Source organism: Ambystoma mexicanum, chromosome 14 (assembly GCF_040938575.1).
Source record: "Ambystoma mexicanum isolate Mex_15411 chromosome 14, UKY_AmexF1_1, whole genome shotgun sequence".
Classification (NCBI taxonomy): Eukaryota; Metazoa; Chordata; class Amphibia; order Caudata; family Ambystomatidae; genus Ambystoma; species Ambystoma mexicanum.
The window spans coordinates 397391783-397414077 of NC_090940.1; the positions used below are offsets into that span (position 1 = coordinate 397391783).

The 22295-nt window shown below is 42.3% G+C and overlaps 1 protein-coding gene across 6 annotated transcripts in view; it reads right to left on the reverse strand.

Annotated features, from left to right (window-relative positions):
* PAK6 (p21 (RAC1) activated kinase 6) overlaps window positions 1-22295 on the reverse strand; it is a 939585-nt gene that overhangs the window by 531021 nt on the left and 386269 nt on the right. For all 6 annotated transcript variants that reach the window (XM_069637521.1, XM_069637525.1, XM_069637520.1 and 3 more), the window contains one exon: window positions 21282-21375. The gene's annotated coding sequence lies outside the window, so the exon portion shown is untranslated. The remainder of the gene's footprint in view (window positions 1-21281; window positions 21376-22295) is intronic.

A 22295-nucleotide genomic window follows, 5' to 3' on the forward strand; every position in this document is an offset into this window, starting at 1 on the left:
TCACGAGAAAGGCGAGGCTGCTTATACATACAAACTGAACATTGCGTTAAAGGTTTATGAAAATAGAGCATTATGCTTTCAGACATAAACCTATCTTAATCTCATTCGAAAATTGTACTTCCATCATTTTTATTAGCTGGTCAACTATCACAAGATATTATTTACTCAGGATTATGAATGAGATCAATGTGGCTCCGGTAGGAGCGCATGGGAATTCGAGGATATCGCCTTGCTCTTACATTTCAGTGCTTGCTTGTTTATGAAAATGCTGCAATATCATGAATTTTAATTGCATAAAACCCACCTGAACATTTAACCTTCTAACATCACCATGCTCCATGTGGCGTCCAGTTCAACAGACACAGACGCTCCATTTCAATATTATTTCTCCCATTTGGAACAACAAATACACCAATCCACATTAGATGTTCCAAAGAAAAAAATGAAAAAAGTTGGGAAACTTTGTGCCAGTGAAACCAAACTAATAAATAAAGGGAATAAAACATGTGTGTATTGTTTATTCACATCACACATTAAGAAATAAATGACTTTGAAATACTTGCTTCCATAAGATGAGTTAATTTAGTCGCTCCTTTCTGGTTCTTGAAAATACATTTATTTAATAAAATGTTATTCCAAGCAAATTGATCAATCTATCATCTGTTAATTCTCATATTCTCTCCATTTCATACTTTTAATTCTCACCTGGTCTTTAAATTGTTCTCAGTTAATCCTCAATGTATCTTCTTACAGAAATGTTTCTGAATAGTGTCTCTCAATTGGTTCTTTTATTTGATCCACTTGATTTGTCCTCACCACATTAGATGCTGCAGCTAGGGAGATCACATTGCAGCAAATTGGCTTTTCATGAAACCAGTGTTTTGGTCCATCCATTTAAAAGACAAGGGGGCTGATTCATGGAATTATTTGCGCGGAAAAAATGAGACTTGAGCGGAATTCTGGCCGCAAATCCCTGTTTAACAAATGAGGATTTGCGGGCAGAATGGCACACAAATCCCCTTTTTTTGGCGCAAAAATTCCATGAATCAGCCCCAAACACTTTAGTACTGAACACCAAAAGACTCAGAGAGGTGCCGATGATGAACACAAACCTCAGTTCATGCCACAAACCTCTGTAAAAGCCGAATACTAAATTAGGATGGATGCACCGGCTGTCCTGTACCGTTTGGACTTAAAATGTATGCGTCTTTTGTCCTCTATCTGGAACTCCTGGTGCAATGCTCTCGTGATCTTCCTGCAGAAGTGCACAGGGGCATTAAACCTACAAGCACAACTAAGAGTTCAAACACTTCCTTATATAACCTCTCCTTTTTGACAGTCTCAGTAGAGACAACTTGATAACCTAGTCTCTTAGTAACGTCTCTTTTAGATCTAGCCTAAATAGGGTGGATAGTAGTGTATTTTAGTTCTGTATTTAAGTGCTTGGCGTGTATGTAACTCTTTGAAACGTATAGACTTGAAATATGTAACAAAGAGTTGAAACAGCTAATACAAATATAGGTTTATTTCGTTTTTGCTTTATTGCAACTTTGTGTATTTTTAGTTCTGACTTGTGGATGGCAAGCTATTGTATTCTTGTTGGCACTAAAAATTGAAGTTTGTGTTTCTTTGCCTTGCTTGTGCCACTCTGCCTGTTCATCAGGTGTGCTTGTAGAGGATACCCTTGGCCCTTACTTTAGATTGATGAATTTCGGTGGGTGTGGACACATCTAGTGATTTGCTTGAAGACTCTCTTGCAATGCTTTAGCATCCCCTTTGCAGGGAAAAGGAGCAACTTTATTCATGACCCAGGCTAAGTAAAGAAAACCAGGAATGTGTCAAATAAACAGGAGCAAATCCTCAACAAGTGCTCATTGAATTTGATATTACTTACCATTGAGGAATTGTCAAAATCACTCACCACTATTCATCAAGAAATAGATGAAATTAAGGAACAACTTGCGACATTACAATCTCGAGAAGATCGGACTAAAATATCAGAAGACACGAATAAAAAAATAAGACTCCTACCGTAAAGATATAGAGCAGAGAAAAATTAGAACATTTCAAAGGGATACTTTGGACTATGCCTGTGATAGAGTACACACGGCAATAGTTTTTACAACAAAAGACCAGGATCTAAGACAACCAAGACCACAGAGACCAACAACACCAGCTGGCAATATAGACAGCAGTGATGTAACCAGTGGGAAAGATGAGAACATCCCAATGATTCATTGTGGCTGGCACAAGTGAGACAACAGAGGGACAGGCAAGAGGCAGTAGAGTACTCTCCACCACAGGGCAAGTTCCTTTTATAGGCGGGGGAAAAGCAAAAGAGGGCAGTAGAAAAGCAAGGACCAGGAACAAACAGAAAAATCAATAGTAATTAATATTTCATCCAAACAATTTAACAAAACACAGATGGACACTTTGAATCTGGGTCTTTCATTAATTCCTGTAAAGCGTTCCAATTTTGAAGAAGACAAACATCTGTTCAAATTCCTGAGGAAAATGGAACTCAAAGTATTCTTTGGGACAGTGCGAGACACAGGAAATATCAGGAGCCTTTGACTTCCTATAGATGAAAAATAAAAGCCACATTTCATCCACAGATTAACCACCCCTTTATTGACATGTTTAAAATCAAGACTTCGAAAGACTTAAATAAGATCAACAACAGCCCACATGAGGGGAAACTTGAGAAAATATCAAACATGTATCCTCAAAGAATTAGCCGAAGATACCTTGATTACCATGAAACCAGCAGACAAAGGTGGAGCTCTAGTTAGAATGGACACACAGTTGTACCATCAGGGTTGTATGAGGTTACAACAGGACAAAAGGACTCATTAACAATTGGAGCAAGATCCCACAAGCATGATCAAAACATTCTATTCTTAAAGCTACCGATATGGCTTGGATCAACACAAAACAGCAGGTATTCTATGTCCTTGCGAAAATTCATAAGGACCCACTGAATCCACCATTCAGACAGATTGTAGCAGGGACAGAGAGTTTCTTCGACCTGATGGCCATCTATCTGGAAACAGCACTACAACCACTGCTACAACAACCACATATCTTAAGGATACATCTCGCTTCTTGGGACTGTTGGGAGAATTGCAATTGGCAGACACAGAACTAATATTTTTCTCATTGGACGCAAGTAGTCTCTACACTTCCATCCCTCATGGGGAAGACATTGAGGCGATGGAATGGCTGCTGCAACAACATGAAGAGGTACACATTCACAAAGTCTTTGCGACTGAACTCTTATACATTTAATTTTATATAACTATTTCCGATACAAACGCAAATACTACTTACAAATCTCTGGGACCTGTAAGGAAGGCATGGTATCAACAGTAAGACAGACACAAGTGACCACAGTTTAAGGGTGTTTATTGAACTTCAAAAAGGGTTTGAAAAATACCCATCTAATCCTACATCTACAGATGGGAGCAAGCTATGACCATCGAATAATAATAACGCAGTCCTAGAGGTGTCTTGTCAAAATAAAAGGGCCTATACTAATAAACCTATTGCCAATCCTTACCTCTAAATACAAATAGTGTGGGAAACAGTGTTACAGAAAAGAAATGTTCATGAAATGATATGTCAGGATATTGGAATTCCTTGCCCACGTTTTCAGTACGGGACAAGGTGGTGAACTCGATGCTTAGTACAGTCTCTGGCTTCTCTAGCACGAGGATACAATTCAATCATTAACATCAGGGCCTTCCATGCCCAATTCTCTTTGCCTTTCAAAGTCTCCTCTTCTTGAAGGCCTGATGCGACAAACAATAAGATATTTTCCTCTTAAGATTTCACAAGTACTCCATTTCTCAGGCGATTCACTATTCACCTTGGATCCCCCTCAGCCGGGCTCAGATCCTCAACACAATGCTCGTAGGATATTCATGCATCCAAAACTCGTAGGATATTCATGCATCCGATTTCTTGGGTGATTCACGGTTCACCCCGGATCCACCTCAGCCGGGCTCAGATCCTCTTCAACACACTGTTCAATTAGTCTCCCTCCACTGGGCTCGGACTAACTTCATCTGATTTGTCATCAATTTTCTTTACGTTATTAACATCAAAGATTTTCGATTGTGCACAGGATTTTGCTTGACCCGTTGCAGGGCCACTTCGATTCACAATTCTTTGTCACTCTTTCGCTTTTGCCACCTTTGAGTTGGATACCTTATAGATACTTCTGAATGAGCACGCACACAGTGCCGGACCACTCTCTATGGTATCGTATCTTGGCTTCAAAGTTAAATCACTCATCTGTTGTTCAATTTCACTTGCGTTGATTATCACATACGCTTCATACACGGTTCGCTTCAGCATTCACTGTATAATGTTGCAGCTTGACCGGTCTGTTATCAGTCCCCACAACTCACTGGCTTCACTGGTGCTGCTTTGTTGTAGGAGCCAAGGACAGTACCACAGCGGCAAGTGATTCTCCCAGCCTGGACTATCGGCGTGGGAGAGTCCTGTGTACCTCCGACACACAATGCAGGATTCTTCAGCCTTGTTTTCTATTCTCAAAGGTTCATGAGAATAATAGTTCTGCATCGAAAAGGTCAAGGGCCCTTCCCTCCTTGCGCTTCCCCGTCTGTTGTACCATTTTTCGCCGTGTATTAAACTGCCATCTTGGAACTGCAGCTCCTCGTGTGCTTTGCTTCGCTCATAGTGTGCTCTCGTGCTCTGCCTTTTATTTGTGTGGGGAAGTGTAATAAGTCAGGTGTGTCTAATGGTCATAATTGCCTGACCGTGCCGGACCATTGTATTGGGACATGTCAGGTATACGGCTTGGGTATTAGTCATTTTTCTCTCATAGCAAGCTGTACATGAGAAAGTGTTCATGTTGTAAAATGTGGGGGGGTCGGGGGGTTGAGTTCCTAAGTATCCTACCTGGTAAAATGGGGTAAAAAAGTGTTACAGGGAAGGGGATACCGCGTCTCACCATCCTGTGTCCCACTCCCCGAAGACCCCTCACCAAAGTGATCCCCCTTCACTGGTCCACCCCCGGCAACTGGATCCAAAAGTGATGGCTGTGTCCTGGCGACCTGGATGAAAGATCTGCAGGGACTAGCGGGTAAGACACCTTTAGGGTTCTCACAGATCCCAATGGGCTCATCTGTGGCCCCTACATATGCAAAGATATTAAATGTTCCATTTTGAGAAGACATGCATATTACACAAAGAACCCTGGTGCTCTAAAATTGTTTTCTGGAGAAGATACATCGATGATGTTTGTTGCCATTTGGAAAGGAACACGTTTGGAAGTTACCAACCTTTTCCAATATATTAACCAAAGCCATGAACAAATAACATTAACTATCAAGGTAGGGGAACCCAGTCTACATTCCCTGGATGTGTGGATCACTTACAGAGAAGGGACATTGACAGCAAGTATTTACGGAAAACCAACGGACGTGAAAAATACCTTACACTATAACAGCTTTCATCCATCACATAAGAGGGAAGGTTTACCATATAGTCAGTTTCTCAGAGTAAAACAGATTGTGTCCAGTACAGAGACACTCCAAAGAGAGTTATGACCTAATGAGTAAGAGATTCCGGGAACGAGGATACCCACCACAAATTCTGCAAGCTGCATCAGCCAGAGCGGAAACGCATTGGAGGAAAGATCTACTGAAATCAGGTCCCATATGGGAAACTAACAGGCTGATTCACACACTGAAATATTCAGATCAAAGCTATCAGGTGGCAATGACCATTTAAAAAAGAAGAATTGGGTCTTAGTTAAACTGGACCCTACACTACATAACTCTTCCCAGACCCCCAGATGATGGCCTTCAAAAGAGGAAGGAACTTCAGAGACATATTGATCAGAGCAGACAAGGTGAAGAAACCGGCACAGAGACAACTGCACAAACCTAAATCTGGCACCTTTCGTGCCTCAACTGCCAACACTGTTCGAATATTATTGACATTTCACATATATAACCAGAACCCAGACCCTATTCCCCCCCTTCACCCTCCCCTAATACAACCTCCTCTAGCCCCCCACATCCCACCGCAGAGCAATAGAGTCTATCGAGGGATAAAGTGTATGCAATGCCTAAAATCTGCAACTTGTGTGGACAGTGTGCTACAACTTAATTGTCTTGCAAAAATGTCAGTACCATTCCCCATTCTTTCAAAAAGGCCTGTTGCGCTCCTTGCATAGCATAAGTCAGCCATTCTAACACTACAAAGTTCCAAATCTTTATAAACCAATCATGCACGTGTGGGGGATGTTCATCTTTCCAGTGTTGAGCAAGCACTACTAATGCTGCCATCTTCAATATAACTTGAGCTTTTCGTTTGTGTTTCACACAGATTGAATAAGTTTATGAATCGTTCCCCAGTAGTTAGTCAGCTTCAGACATTCCCACTAAACATGTAACCAGTCTGCCCTTCCTTTACACTCTCTCCCAACATTCGTCTGCGTTAATCAATTTCATCTTTTATAGCTTTTGAGGGGCGTAATGCCGCTGCATCATTGCCTTGTACCACGATTCTCTTATCTGGAGGCAGCGTGTTAATTTCGGGATGTCTCACCACAACATTAGCCATTCTTCGGTAGAAATCAATGTCCCCAAAATCTGCAGCCAATCCAAAACATAGTTCAAGTTCCCCCCCCCCTAGTTTTCCTCATGCAAGAAACAATTTAAATTGGAGAGAAGGGCTTTTCCCTCTAGTGGCAGCCTCTTTATTCAGGGGCGTTACAAACAGTGCCTGACTTGAAAATATTGGCGTTTATCTATTTCTGTGAGCCCCAAGTGTTTTTTACATTGGTCAAATAGAATGCAATTGGATTTCTGAAACATATCTTTAAATTTATTGCATTTTGCCTTTTCCATTTTAAAAATGAACCTTTTTCTTGACCTGGTTTAAAATCGCGGATCATTAAATATTGGTGAAAAAGGGGAACGATATGTAAGTGATATGATATTGACATACGGCCTTATCCCATACATTTTCTACTAAATTGGTAATCTGACTGGCGTGCATATTCTGGGGCGATCTTGTTTAGGAAGCCAAAGCATTTCTGCTATATACGGGCTGCAAATAGCTTTTTCCATCTTGGCCAATATTTTCTCTGATGACTAGGAAAACCATTCGCTTAGCACTCGTAAGTGTGCTGCTTGATAATATTTTATAAAATTGGGAAGACACAAACCCCTCTTGTTTGTGGGAATCATCAAAGTTGTCATTGCCACCCGACGGTATTTTTTGTTCCAAATGAATTTTGAGATCATGCTATGCAACTCCTGTAAGAACGATTGAGGAACCGGTATAGGGAGAGCCTGGAATAAGTACAATACTTTGGGTAGTATAGACATTGTCACCACATTTATCCGCCCCAACCAAGATATCCTCAGTGGGCCCCACCGCATCAATAATAAAGAATGGGGAGAAAGTTAACTAACTCGCTACAATCCCTGTATAGAGTTAAGTAAATTCCTAATAGTCTGACTTTATCTTTAGCCCACGCAAAATCAGTATTAGCGGACACCTGAAGTACTTGATGAGGTGTTAATGATAAATTTAGTATTTCTGATTTTGCGTCATTTATTCTTAGACCTGCCCCCTTACCAAACTCCTCCAGTTCCTGTGTTAACCCCCCACAGTGATTCTTCCGGTTCAATGACCGTGACCAGCAGGTTATCTGCATACGCCATTATTTTATGATGTTCGGTCCTGAATAATATCCCTTGTATTTGATCTGTTTGACTAATTCTACCTAAAAAAGGTTCCAAATGTATACCATACAATAACAGGCATAACGGGCATCCTTGCTTTGTGCCTCGTTGAAGTGCGATTGGAGCAGTCAACTGTCCATTTATAGAAACCCTAATCTTGGGGCCAATATAGTTAACACATCATATTTATAAAATTAGGGCCAAATCCCATAGCCTTCAGAACTCTAAACAAAAATCCACTCCACCCTATCAAACGCTTTCTCTGCGTCTAGTGCCAGGAAGAGCGCCAGTTGTCGTTTCTTACTCGTCTTTTCAAGCAAATGGCAACCCTTCTAATATGGTCATGGGTTTGTCTATGTTTAATAAAAACCAGATTGGTCGCGGTGAATCAAGGACCGTAGGATATCCACCATTCCATTCCATTCGCTAAAATTTTCGTATAGATTTTTGCATCTAAATTAATCAAGGCTGTAGGTCGATACAACCCACATTCCGTGTGTTCTTTGTTCGGCTTTGGGAAGAGGACCATTTTAGCTTCCTCCACGGAGGGCGTTATGTGCCCGGTTTCCTTAAAGAGTTATAAAGTTTTTTTCAATTTTGGGGGCCAATTTCTGTTGGAATGTTTTATAAAATGGAGCAAGTACCCATCCGGGCCCGGGGTTTTATTCATCGGGAGGCCAGGCATAACCTGTGTGTTTTCTGTTATTTCTTGTTCCAAGAGATCACATACCTGAGAACAAAATCTCTTGGAGCTTAATAGAACCTATATATAATTCTTGTGCCTGAAAGGCTGGATTATCAAGATTTATAAAGTTTGGAGTAAAAATCCTAAAATTGGAGAAGTATCTGTGAAGTGGTTGCGACTAGCTGCCCGTTAGTATCTTTCACACCCTTAATTATGAGCAACGCCCGAGTTTGCCTTAGTTGTCTAGCCAACATTCGATCTGCTTTATTTGCCTTTATGTAGTATTTTTGCTTAGCATATAGTAAACCTTTTTCTGCTTTCGCTGTCTGCAATAACTGTAGTTTCCCCCTAACATTCCCCCTATGCCTTCTAAACCGATAAACTTCCATCCGTTTCCATTCTTTTCATTATATGTTTCAGTTCCTGCTGCTCCAATTTGGACTCAATGGCTACCCGCTGTTTAGGTCTACAAGCTCCCTCAGAAATGAGTTCCCTGCGAAATGTTGCTTTAAAGGCATCCCATAATGTGTTCATTGCAACGTCCCTCGTATCATTTAGCTCAAAGAATTCTTCAATCTTGCCCCCTAATTTCTCCATTACCACTAAATCTCCAAGTACCTCTAACGGGCATGCCCAGGACCAAATCCTCGTCATCTTGCGGTGAGTGGTCCGACAAGGCGATCGGGGGGAAGTTCCATTTTTGTGAACCATCCCTGGATCATAGATGAAGACCAGATATAATCAATGCGCGAACATGATTTATGGACATAGGAATAATGTGTATAGCTTTTTTCCAAACCCTTCAATGTTACCCAGACATCCCAAACCGCTAGTTGCTTTACTTGTCTTTGCAGTCCTTGCGAGGGAGGCGGGGGGAGGGGTGGAATGAGCATAAATGTACTCGTGCTTTGGTCTCTAAGGAGGATCCCATGCAAAATTAAAATCCCTCAAAATGAACCTTTCCCCACCATATAAGACTCAATTTCGGCTAGTGTCTTCCTCAAGAACTTACTTTGGCCAGTGTTCAGAGCGTAAAGAGATATCAAAGTTACCACTATCAATTCTATTTAGGCTATAATAAATATATATCGGCCCACCTCTGCTTTGGATTAAATTAATTTAAATTGTGCCTCCTGAGTGGAAGGAGCGGGCCTTTTGCACCCCCCCCCCCATTCCTACACTTCCTGGGTAGGCCTAGTTGCGGCTGCTTTGGGTTCAGGGCCCCAGAGCACTTGTGCGGGAATACCCCTAGGAACTGTGACCCCCCTTGAGACAGCGTAAGACCAGAGTTGAACGAGACTCCATTTCGTAATGACAGAACAGTTGTGAAGTTTCACCGCAGGCTTGCAGTTCTCCCAGCTAGGCACACACAGCGAGCAAGCTACTCCCCCCACCTCTTTCCCTTTTGCCGTCTCTGCAGTTGTTCGGTTCTCATGACAGACTAGCCGCGAGAATGCAACAAACTTTACACTGTATCCCATGTCTTCCATCTCACTTCATAGACCCAGATACAGCCCTGAGCAGGGGCCAGCACAAAAGACATCCGTCTCTATAAACCTGCCCCCACACCAAACAGACCCTGGCCATAAAAAACACCATCCCAGATCCCTTAAAAGATTGTCAACAGTTAGAAGCAACCCCCAAGTCTGTTTGATTGTTTGCGCTTTAGTAAGGAGAAAGCCAAAGTGCCTTTTTGCATGCAAAATGATACAAGTAGAACAATGAGCATATTAGCACACAGTATAATATCTGCATAATTAAAAGTTCTAACGTTAGAGTTCAGTCATGAAAGTGCAATGCATATTAACGTATGGTATGACACTGCTAAGAGAAATAGATTGCAATAACGAACTGCATAACCAGCATAACACTGTACACGCCAGCATCAAGCTACCTCATCTTTTAGTTCAAATGTAAATATATGTATGATATTGTGTAATCGTAATACAGTAACCAATCACTTTGAGCAAAATGCATATGTGATGAGGCTGTATGAGCAGACCCCGAGCCATGAATTGTTTTAACGTAGTATGGACACCAACTCAAGTATGCGTCTAGTTACTTAATGAGTCTTGTTACAATGAGAATATTTAGCCAGCTAGAAAATACAGTGTATCCTGACCAAGTATAACCTGAATGTAATGCAGTAGGCCATGTGTAAAAGCTTGTATGTAAAATCTATTTCTGAGGGTCCTGTTTCTTTGTGCAACGCGGAACTATACCGCAATGGTGTTTTGATTCTCCTCTACCCTTCATGGTGTCAAGGTAGATTAGGAGAGATTTCATGATGTTTGGACAACTTGACCACTAACCCCCCACAATAAAACTTAAGACCGAGATGGTATGTGCCTTCTTGTGACCTATTCTTTAGCGTGTGATTCCAGTTGTAGATTTAGAGCCCTCTTTGTTGTTTATCAGATGGACATTCCAGACCACACATCAAAAGCCTCACCTCTTCAGCCAGTATATCTTAAATTGTATCAACACATAGCTAAGTCAGCCTCTCAATAGGTCAAGTGATGCATTCAATGACTGTATTTTAACCTATGCCCAATAATAAATTAACCTGTACTTGAAACACGTTTTCCCAAGTGTCTAAGCCACAGGCCTTTGAGCTCGCTGGACAAGAAGATTATGGTAGCGAATGAATGGGAATGTGTGGCCACAAGGGCAAATGGTTATTTAATAAGTAACAGCACCACAAGTTGCCGATTCCACATGCCAATTTGATGAGCCCAGCTGACCGATTGACCCAAGAAGCACCATCCCAACACCACGTGTTCCTGAGCCAACCACAGCCCTCCGACCCTATGGCACCTATAGGTGCCCGCTCTTAGTAACCAATCCCAACTGTTCATGTGACCCTTAGGCCTTCCCTCTGCTTGATGACGAATTTTGTGTATAAAAGTAAATTGTAACATGTTTTCTGCAGAGCGCTCTCGGCGTGAGCAGAGTAGATTCTACTTGCCCTATTTACATAAAAGCCTTTTCTTAACACCAACACTTGGTCTTGGTCTCATTCCCTCCTGGGGTGTGTCTTGATTGACTCCATTGGGAGAATTAACTGTATTTTTGGGGGCGTCTCACTTACACTCCTTCCTTATTGCAATTAATACCCTAGCCATTTTCTTCTGAGCGTTTACTTGAATAATAGTGGGATAATGTTGAATATATAATCGGGACCTATACTGTTGTATGTAGGTTTCTTGCAATCGCCAAACTTGAGGGCGATGCTGTGATAAAAAATGCATCCATTTTAAGGGATATGCACTTGAAGGTTATAACATTTTAATTTTGCAAAATTGACACATTGCCATGATTTCCAAACTTCTCCCTGAACACATCTCTGTAAGCAACTGCAGTGAATCACCTCTCCAACCCAAAATTGTGAACTTCATCCCCCCCAACAAACAAACCAAACACCCCAACAGCTCCCACCCTTCCCCTTCCCTGGTGTGACCCATTGTAACTAATGTACCCTCCTCCGTCCCGACTTTGGTCATCTCTTCCTCCAGGGAGCCCAGTACGGTATACTAACACCCTCTTCTCCTCCACCCCGTTGATTTCAAGTTGGACTAACTCAACCAGAGCCTATAGATCCATTGCTTCTCTGGGACAGCACTCTCTTGTTTCCTTTCCCACACCCTATTAGTTGACCTTTGAAGGGCTGGATTGCAGGCCTTTAAGACGCGGATTCTATGGAGACCAATTTTGGGCTCTGCTTCGTACGTCTCCTGTCTCTCCACTTTGACTTCTTTGCGTAGCTCCAGATGTTACAATACACCTCGTTAGTTGTTGGAGAGTGGGCCCCTTCCTCTTGTTCAATTTTCAGTAGGTCCATGCCTTCTTCCTGGGAGGTAACCCTATGTTGTCTCCCTTCTATAGCAAATATTAGGCCAAAAGGGAAAGTCCATCTATATTTTATCTTCCTAACTTGCAGTTCTTTCACCACTATTCGCATTTCTCTGCGCTTCTAAAGTCTAAGCTGGGAGAGATCTTGAAATAGTTGTATTGTGAAGCCATTACATGTAAAAGGGTCGACTTGTCTGGCCACCCTCACAATTCTTTCCTTTTGTGGATAATCTCTGCATGCTACCATGACATCCCTGGGGCGCATTCCCGGAATGACTATTTTTTGGCCCACCCTGTGGACACAGTCTATATATATAGTCTTTTCTTCCTCTGAGCCCAGAATTTCTCTGAAGATAGCAACTATTGCTTCTTTAAAGTCGGAATCCCCAACTGTTTCTGCAATGTTTCTAACTCAAATGTTTGCCCTGCAGGATCAATTCTCTAAGTCCTTGCACTGAATCTCTAAGTTATGTGTTGCTCTTGCCAGGTAGTCCACCAATTCCTCCATTTGTCTGTGATCTTGAGTAATCTCCTGTATCGCTCTTTCGTTAATATCTGTACGATTCCCCAGGTCTGTTAAGTCTTTCTTGAAGTCCGTGATCATTTGCTTAATTTCTGAGGTGAATGCCGTAAATTGTGTTTGAAATGAAGCAGTGAAAGAAGTTTTAAAGTCTTGAAAACATTTTGCGAAACCTTCTTTTGCGCCTGCCATTGTTATAAGATGTGTCGGAGAGCTAGCGATACTGGTCTGCTGAATCCTGGATGTCCTAACCCAGATGTCTTGTAGAGGGCTAACCTGAGGTGCTTGAAGCGTGGCTTTGCTTGGCGCCCCAACTTTCTTTTTAGCAACCGGCATATGGTGCCTACTCCTAATGGGGTGTCTGTTATGTTGGGCTCTTGGCCAAGGCAGTAGAGTAGCCTTAAGAGTCGACCCCATGGGACTGCATAGAGAATCTTCAACGGCGCACTGACCTATCTTTGCCCGGTAGTCTGGTCCTCACCCCTCTCTGCCGGTAGTTTGCTGTCTGTCTAATAGCCACCGAGGTAGGGACTAGCGGAGGAGCCGGAAAATGTCACTATACAGTCCCTGGGTTTGCGTGCAATCGGTTCTCAAAAAACGTTTGCCTTATATGTGCACGGTGTGATTCATCGGGAACGCCTTACTTTAGGATTCTGCTGAATCCAATTGGTAATATTAGCTATGAATTATGAATTCAAAGGTGACATTCAATTCTTTCTGTCATGTGTCCACTTCCCACCACTTTCATGTAAGTGCTCCTGAGCTAAGTGCATCATGATGGGGGTACCAGACCAATGTGTGTTAGTCTTGTCCATAAAGGCAACTTAGCTTGCCCCATGCAGTCCTTTTTCCTTTTTACTGGAGGACCTATACTAATTCCCGTTCCTGCCGTGGCTTGCTCTAGCTGCACCGTGTGGAACCCACATAAAGTACTTACATGACCCAACTCATTTTTCTGGCACGTTGCCTTCAATGTCCTGCTTTTCATGGATAGAGAAAAACCGCTCTGCTTCCTCTCTCAGGTCTCCTGTGCCGCCAAAGCCATCCACTCAGTCTCTGAGGAAATCTTTGCCCGCAGCCTAGCACACGAGAGTGACTTGTTGTTTCATCTGCTTTTAGCCTGGGAGCCTCGGTCTTCACTTCCTCCCATGGTCTTACTCTGCAGCTCGCTTGATAAAAGTAAGCCGTGACCCAGTATAATGTGCAGGGGAGTTGGCATCTTTCAGGAGCCCTGCTGATCCATTCCTAAGCGATCGCGTGTCCCACCAGGGTCCGCCAACCGTCCAGGGTTTATAAAGTTTTGGCGTGTCCCCCCTAAATCTGCTAATCCTGCGGTATGTCAGAGGGAGAGTAAATTCTGACAGGAGCTCTGGTATTCCGATATGCTGTAATGGCATGTCCCTCCTGGGTCCGCTAGAACTCTGGCGTTTCATGTCGGACAAGGAGAGGTATTCTAAAGCCCAGCAGATCTGCCTTTTATGACCCCCGGACTCTCTTTACAGACCCACTCCTAGGTCTGCTAATGCATAGTTGTAACTCGATCAGGGGCCAGAATACAAACACAGGTCGCACCTCTAAGGTCGCGGGTGTGGTCACCCTGCGTATCAGTCCCGCCACAACCAAATCCTTTCACCAGTCTAGCTACAGTGTGTCCATGAGAATCACCAAATATCTGAATGCGACTTAGAACCGACTTAGAAGGGGAATCCATCAATACTCCGCTTCGCCTGTGCCTCTGTGTCCACCTCAGGAGGAGCTCTGCCGGCACACATCTTCAGTGCTCAGCGGACATCTTGAATTCGCTTTTTGAATATTCTAGAGGAAGACCACATCAAACATCACACCACAGGCAAAAATAATACTCCAAGACATTGCAACATGTGATAGCAAGAATGCACTCTAAGGTTTAATGTGTTCTAACCTCTGCGCCAGCACTCATTAATTGAATTGTTTTATCAAAAATTACACTTAAGAGTTTGAGATCAAACACCAATTATAAGTTGTACATTAGGTATTATTTAATTTGTATTCATCCTGTGGACATCGCCAACACGCGTTTTGATCTTTTACACATTGGACTTTATGAGGGCATTAGAACATCTTTCCTAGTAGAGTTCCAATTCATTCTAAAGATGTTTATTTCTTTGTCTTCCTAATTTTTCTTATGTCAATTTCTTCTTCTACTACTTTCCAATTAAGAACACTGTTGTATATAACTCTATTATCTCCACCATTATTCACACTTCGCGAAACCTAAATCGCTCAGCACCTTGGTCTCAAAACCAAATTCCATAAGTTCCAATTTATTTCAAGATGAACTTCTTGCTCACTTCGTCCTTTAATGTTCCTGCATCAAAATGTCTGCAGCGCAAGACCCAAGAGTTAGATTAAAGCATGCAATATATGCCATAAAATGCCCATCCAGCAAATATGTTGGACAAACCATCTGCAAAGTAAAAGAAAGATGGACTGAACACAAATCTAACATAAGGACTGCAAATAATAAATTACCAGTGTATAGACACTTCCATGCCAACAAACACACAGTGGTCCAAATAAAATGTGTAGTTCTAGAGATTGTACATCCTCTGCCTAGGGGAGGTGACATTAGCAAAACATTGGATCAGAGAGCTATTTTGGATCCATCACCTAAATGCAATACACCCATTGCCTGATGGGGACTTGTATTTAGGACCATTTCTATGAATAGGGGAACCCGTAGAATCTAATTTATACCAGCTCTCATTTGAGAACAGGTACCTTTGACAATTAGTGCAATTTCATAACAAGCAATGATTAGTACTGTTATGTTATTCAATGTACCATACATTTAAGGACCGCTAGACCATACACTCTATAGAGTAGGATAAGTAAGAACCACATTAAGGAAATTTAATACGGATTTATTCAAAAATGGTGCACATGCACCTTGAAACTAGAATGTACACTCCCAGGATGATTGTGTAAATTTCACGGAATAATATGACCACTCCGACTATTTAGAAGCACCATCTTTCTGTACACTCCATGGAGGAGCGCAAATAAGGTCCATAAGGGCACCAACCCAATCTCTAACTATTTTAAACAGCCTTTGCAGGGTTCCAATATAAGAGATCAGACAGTGATCTCACTAAAACAGAGTATTATGTTTTTATTGCAACATACTATATGGATTATGCAGTATTGTCCAGTAAGTATGTGCATACTCTGGTATATGAACAGATACTGGATACTCTATGCACAGAACACTGGTTGGTATGGCACCAACATAACATATAGCGGAAACCTAAAAAACCGGGCACTTATTATGCCATATTTTACATTTTAACATTGTCTTTACCAGCAAGCGCTCTATTTATAATATCCTGAATTTTAAAAATAATAATTGGTGAGTCCATGCCCTGCACTCCAGAGTGATAAATAATTGTATATTTATAATCGTGACGTCATCGCAGTCACAAGCAAAATGAGGGTTGAGGTGCCCTGTTAGGACTTTTAAGGCAGTAGAAAGGAAACTAATGGTACATAGGTCAAAAGAGAGAAAACTACTGTCATCGGTGTCACAAACACAGCAGGCCAACATAAATAGCGGCCATGTTAGAAGGAGCGAGAGTTACTCCTTTTAAATACGGCAGCAAACAGTCTTTGGATTATGTTTACTCTAAATACTTTTAAACGTTATTTCCTTAAAATGACTATGTATTTTTCTGTAAAATCGAACAGTAATTATTATACATACACATGAGGATAACCTGCCAAAATAACTTTGCGTCTCGCCTACGATAGTGTGCAGGGGATGAGAGTTCCCCATTTTAGGAACTCACTTTATCATAGGATTACAGAACCTTATCAGGAAATTGTGGTCAGGTCATTTTGCAAGCTCCAAAGAACAGGCAAGTGTTCTTCTCACTGATAATTAGATATCTACAAATTGATAAGGCAGCAGGTGGAGAGTTATAGCATTTAATTGGCTGCAGGAACCAATTTGAGATCCTGCAGTCTGTCCTGGTTTTTGGGACATCATTTGATTTAAAAAAAAATGTAACTGTGAGCCCTTTCCCTTGGCTCTGTGGCTCCGGAAAGTGAGGGTCATACATCTCGGTCTAACCCCCACTATGGAAAGTGGGGGGATAAGTCCCCACGCTCTCAGTTTCCTATTACCCTACCTCAATGTCATTTGAAAAGGTAGGAAGGAATCCTAAGAACTTCAAATAGAGGGACACTTCTTACAGATAAGATTTAGGATGTATTTAAATCAAATTCTCAATTGTGGAGGACCGTACTGGCTCATGGTTTCGATCAAAGACTTAAAATAAAAAAGGGGTTGAAAAATACCTCTCTATCCGTGCTCTAAGAGATGTTTCCCTACCTAAAACCAAAACTAAGGGTCTATCAATGTCAGAATGTCCAAAGCAAAAACTGCTTGTGTCCAAATTACTATTCTGGCCCTCACATTCTAAAAATCAACCCTAAGGGCAAAAGGTCTTTGGCCTTTAGTAGTGTATAAATGTTCAAAAAAAGGAAATGTGTAACTCCAACACAAAGGTTCAGAAGGATAGAGTTCCTTGTTCCAGAGGGTAGTTCTCTTCTCCTGGATTTCTCTTCACTCTGGTTTATAGTCAGGAATATTCGTTCCTTGGGTTTCTCTAGATCAACACCACAACTTGTACACAAAAAAAATTGGCTGTTAGTCTGTATCTTGTTAGGATACCTGGGGTACTCTCCTGCCAGTTTTTTTCTTCTCTTTAATAGGTTTGCAGAGCCTTTTGCTAGTTCTGATGAATATGCTTACAACTTGCATTTGCCTGGCTTTTCGTGTGTGTGCTCTGTGCACACTCACAAACGTGATAGTCTTATTCTTATCCTGTTCTGCCTTTTTAAGAAATGTTAACTTGCTTGTTTGCTGTCAATTGCTTCATTCACGTTAATTTGGGTTTAGCAGGGTTGCCAATAGACCTCGGTGTCCCCTCTTCCCAGAGGAGGACACGCCAGCTCTTGCTGGCGTAGGTTGGTTCTCCCGCAGCAAGCCTGTGGTGGTCTTTCACCATCTCTGCTTCTCCACTTCTCTGCCTCTTGCGGCTCCCGCTTGGCTGTTTCATGTCTTCCTGAGCTTCAGTGGCATGGAGGTGGCGATCCCATAACCTGCAAACGCCCAGAAGCCATCCATTCACTTCTAGCATTCTCACAGCAAACTCCTGCTTACAGTCCGCTCCCTTCTACCTTCTGAGCGAGCTGGTTGGCTCCATGGACACCTGCCAGCCGCAGGGATCCTCTATCAGCACTGAGAAATGCAGCATTCCCCAACCAGCACCTACCTGTCAGCTGGTCTGCCGGTTTAAGCCTCCCTACATCAAACTTGTTCTTGCAACAACTAGAGCGCAGCTTGTGCTCCTGGCTCCCAGTCATCTTTGTTACTCGGCTCATCTTATTTATTTTTATTTATTTTTGCATTTATTGCAGCACGCAAAACCCTTGGTTATCTAGGCACTAGTTACATTGAGTAAGAAAGAATATACATCAGGATGAGTAGCGTGTCTTGAAAGGTGCTGTGCTAGTTGAAGAGCCAGGTCTTCAGATTTTTGCGGAAGGTCCAGAAGGCAGGTTCTTTTATGAGGATTGGTGGGAGATAAGTTTGGTGGCAAAGACCAGGAAGCTCTTGCCCCCCACCAAGAGGCGATTGAAACGGGGATCTTGAGGAGATGACAGTTCACGGATCTGAGAGGTCGGGCGGGGGGGGGGTATTTCTCCAGGCAGCATGAGAGTTAGGTTGGGGCGGTGTTGGAAAGGCCTCTGTTGACTATGGATAGTGTTTTATATTTGGTCCTCTCGTGGATAGGTAGCCAGTGTGCATCTCTCAATTTTGGACATCTGGTCAAATTTGGAGAGACCTGTGGCCGCTCATAGGGCATTGTTCTGAATAGTTTATAGTTTGTAGTTTGTTCAAGTTGCGCTTGAAGGTGCTGGCGAATAAGGCGTTGCAAAAGTCAAGCTTAGCTCCTGTGATGGCTCTTGCAATAGATATGCGGTTGGGGGGGGGGGTGAATACTATGGGCTTACTGGCGTGAAGGTGATAAAGTTCATCTGACATGAGAGGTCAAGTGTTGAATCCTGGTATACGCCTAGGGTTTTAGCTGCAAAAGAGATGATGATTTGGTTTCCGTCAATAGTAAACTCCTTCTAGGCTGATGTTGCATAGCGTGGAGTGGGAGCAGACAATGAGGATTTCGGTTTTATCATCATTGTGGCATAATAGGTGAGAGGCCATCCAGTTTAGAAAGACTTCATACACAGAGTTGATGGTAACCGAGTCCTGCGCGTATGAACCGGAGAGGGGGATAAGTAGCTTGGCATAGTTTGTATACGAGATGCTGAGGTGGTTGAAAAGAAGTTGTGTGTAAATGTTGTAAAGAGTGGGGGAGAGGCAGGAACCTTGGGGAACTCTGAAAATCACAGGAGTAGGGGCTGCAGTAAAGTTGTCGATTAATACTTGCAATGATCTGTTGGCTAGGAATGATTTAATCCAGTTGGTGGCAGATGTGAAGAAGTTAGCTGTAGAGGTGAGTTGGGAGCAGAGAGTGTGGTGGTCTACCAAGTCAAATGTTGCAAAGAGGTCAAGCATCATCAGAAGGGCAGGTTTGCCAGTGTCCTTGATGGCGTTGAGTTGAAGTTTCATGTGTAGTAAGGCAGTTTACATTCCGTGCTTGGGGCGGAAGCCTGATTGGTGGACACCTACGATGTTGTTCTCCTCGAGGTAATGTTGAACCTGGATACAGGCTACGCGATCAAGGATCTTCAGGAGGTATGGTACTGTTGTAATGGGGCAATAGTTTGTAGGTATGGAGGGGTTGAGGGAGGGCTTGTTTAGCAGTGGCAGGACCCACACTTCCTTTATGGAGGTTGGCACTGAATTGGAGGCGAAGGAAGCATTAATGATGGCAGAGATTAATGGATTAAGTGTCTTGGCACAGTCTTTAATAATCTGGGATGGGCGGGTGTTACCTTTGCAATGAGAAGGCAGGAGACTGTTGATGATTTTGGTAACTTCAGGGACTGAAAGAGGGGGGGGGAGTTGAAAGGGGCGCAAATGTGGGTCAGCAAGCACTGGGTGCTGTGGGTGGTAATGGTTTTGCTAGCATGGCTTGTTGTTTGGAAAGGATTTTTTCTTTGAGAGAGTTGATTTTCCCCAGTGAGGGAGTCTTGGATTATTTTTGCACCAGGCACTGTCCACTGTTAGGTCAGGTAGGGGATGGGAAGGAGTCTCTAATTCCCTGAGAATTGTGAATAGCTCCAGGGAGTTGGATTTGGCGTTACTGATCCTGGAGTTGTAGCTGCTAGCTTGGTTGAAGGTGGTGGCTACGCTGATGGCGAGGGTGTCCGAGTGATCATTGAGGCTTAGGTTGAGGTCCCAAAGACTTGGTCACAGCGATTTTAGTCACAGTACATTCGTTTTTAGGGCAATAGTAGTCGGTTTCTGATCACTTATATGCAAAGTCTGAAAAAGGGTTCTCAGTGATTTCAAAAGGCAAGTCAGTTCTTGAGGACTTGTATGCAGAGTTTGGAAAAGTGTTTTCAGGAGTCTTGAAAGGTAAGTCAGATTTTAAGGACTTTTATACAGATCCTGTGAATGTGTTTCCAATATCTTTCCTAGGTGGGCGAGAGAAGGTTTGACAATATGCCATTAAGACATGGAGAATGGCGGGGGTAGCCTCATAAGGAAAAGGGGGACATCATGTCTCATCTGATGATGTCATGACACCCTTCCGAGAGCTGACTCCCCCCATGTGATCTTCCCTCATATAGCTGCCCCATGGTCAGGATCAGGTAGTGGCCGTCATCGCCTGGCCACATGGGGAGAGGCCACCGCCTGGAAAAGAGTGATGACTCCATCAGATTCATCACAATGATCTATTCGCAAACACATTTTAGCTGAAGGGAGACCTTGAAGTAATAGTTGGTCAATAATCCTGTGCGGATTCTTAAAAACACACATTGGCAAAACCACTTTTCACAACGGTTGGCGATGCCAATGCTTCTTGTGTACAGCAGTAAGTTGCTTACTAGCTAGGACGACACCATAGAAATCCCATACATACAAAATCTAATAAAGACAAATACCAACATAAATTAAAAAACAAGCATGATCGTTTTCTCATTGGCCCAACATTTGCAATGGTAATTAGAGGTATGAGAAGAGCTATTGCTTTACAGTATGCAAGTGTCTTATTCATTTGGTACGATCAGTTTGGAAGCAGCTTTGAATCCATTTATCAGAAAATATTATAGACCTGCATAAAAACTACCAGCTACATTATGAATATTCCTGTAACATAACTATGTCGAAATGGAAAACAAGCGAAATCTGTGCATAATGACCTTACACTGCTCTAAATAATTGCAACAGCAAAGAAAAAAAAAACAGTGCGATGTAAATTCTCTGTGCGAAGATGAAACCCACATTTAGCTAATGAACACAAAAATTGGACCAAGTTGAGTTTACCAGAAATAGAAACGTAGCTATGACAACATCTGGTTATTTTTCACAGCACTGCAACGCGTTATCATGGAAACAAGGTTCTCGCACACTCTTCAACCTTAAGTAGAAAAGATAAAAAGTAATAGGTTAGTTTGATGGACATACATAGGGGCAGTTAAACAACAAGATTTCTTTATATTGGTGCCCAAACCTCAGTGAATATTTAACTCCATGACATTGCAATGGTACATTATTACAATAGCAAAAGAAAAACACGCAAACAGAAGATTGAATAAAATGGTAGCAAGTTTAGTAATGGATTAGAAACCTGGGTGGGGGGGGATGGTGGGAGATGGTGGGAGATGCCGCCTGCCTTTTAACAAAAAGAAATAATCTCCCAAAAAAACATACACAGCCACTGAGAAGTAAATGTATAAAGAAATCAGGCCACCAACATAAAGACATTGATCCAAAACACCATCAAAACTTAGATTTCAATTGACTGTCCAGTGCAAACACAAATGTACTGCTTTAGATACATTTAGCTGGTGGGAGTTAAAATTGTTAAGGATGATACATATCCAAGACAATTCTGTGGCTAGAAACAGCCATTACTCTTTGGGGAAGAGTAAACGCTGGCAGAGGTTTTCGAGATTAATAGTCTCCTTCAGACTGCCATGTGACAAGTTAATCCCAAAGCAATGAAAGCAATTACAGCATCCAAATCAGCTAAGAATCGGGATGAACATAACTTGAACAATGCGCAACAGCAGCATTTAGAAGTTAAGAGTTCAAGCGAATAACTAGAAATGAAATCGAGTTTGGTAGGTAGAGGTGCACTGGTTGTAAAATGAAGACTGAAGTAATACACTATTTAGGGCCTTCTACTCCAGAAAGACTTCAAGCAGGGATCTGTTGGTGAATAAACACAGTCAGTAAGGGATTTTTTTTTTTTTAACAAGGAATGGGGAAGAGATCCAGGGGAACGTAGGACTGTATAAAAGAGTGAGGAAAAAACACTAGGAGACATGCTTTTCT